Below are 1156 nucleotides of genomic sequence, written 5' to 3'. Positions count from 1 at the left end.
AAGCTTGGGGATGCTGGTATGTCTCTGACATATCTATAAAATTTTTATTGTATCATGCTATTATATTGCCAATTTTACATACTTCATATGCAAATTTATATCATTTTTTGGACTAACCTATTAACTCGGTGCCCAGTGCCAGTTGTTGTTTTCTTTTCTTGTTTTGGCTTTTTAGAAAATTAGTATCAAACGAAGTCCAAACACAATGAAACTTTACGGTGATTTCATCTGGACCAGAAGAGACCCTAGAACGTTTGGGAGGAGGCCAAAAGATCTACGGGAGAGTCATGAGCTCACCCGGCGTGCCCAGGGTCCCCCCTAAGCTTGTGGGTCCCACATAGCTCCGTTTGACCTAATTTCAACTCTATAAATTTCCAAATATTCCCAAACCAACAGAGAGCCATCCGAAGCACTCTTTTCCGTCGCTGCAAGCTTCTATTCTTCCGTGATCCCATCTGGAGGCCTTTTCTGGTACTCTGCCGGAGGGGGGCCTGATCACGGAGGGCTTCTACATCATCCTTGCTACACCTTCAATGATGTGTGAGTAGTTTACCACAGACCTACGGGTCCATAGCTAGTAAATAGATGGTTTCTTCTTTCTCTCGATCTTCAATACAAAGTTCTCCATGATCTTCATGGATTTCTATCCGATGTAATCTTTCTTTGCAGTGTGTGTGCTGGGATCCGATGAATTATGGGTTTATGATCAGATTATTCATTGAAAATAATTGAGTCTCTGATGTACTTTATTATGCATGATGGTTATAGCTTTGTATTTCTCTCTGATATATCTGTTTGGTTTGGCCAACTAGATTGATTTATCTTCAGTGGGAGAGGTGCTTTGTAGTGGGTTCAATTTTGCGGTGTCCTCACCTCGTGACAGAAGGGGTAGCGATGCGCGTATTTGTATTATTGCCATTACGGGTAAGATGATGGGGTTCATTCACATTGCTGGAGTTTATTCTGTCTACATTATGACATCTTGCTTAAGGCGTTAATCTGTTTGTCATGAACTTAATACCATAGATGCATATTGGATAGCGGTCAATTGGTGGAGTAATAGTAATAGATGCAGAATCGTTTCGGTCTACTTGTCATGGACGTAATGTCTATATACATGATCGTTACCATGAATAACATCATAACTATGCGTTTT

The sequence above is a fragment of the Triticum urartu genome, chromosome 7 (assembly GCF_003073215.2).
Source record: "Triticum urartu cultivar G1812 chromosome 7, Tu2.1, whole genome shotgun sequence".
In the NCBI taxonomy this organism is placed as follows: Eukaryota; Viridiplantae; Streptophyta; class Magnoliopsida; order Poales; family Poaceae; genus Triticum; species Triticum urartu.
This window is presented reverse-complemented; position numbering follows the sequence as displayed.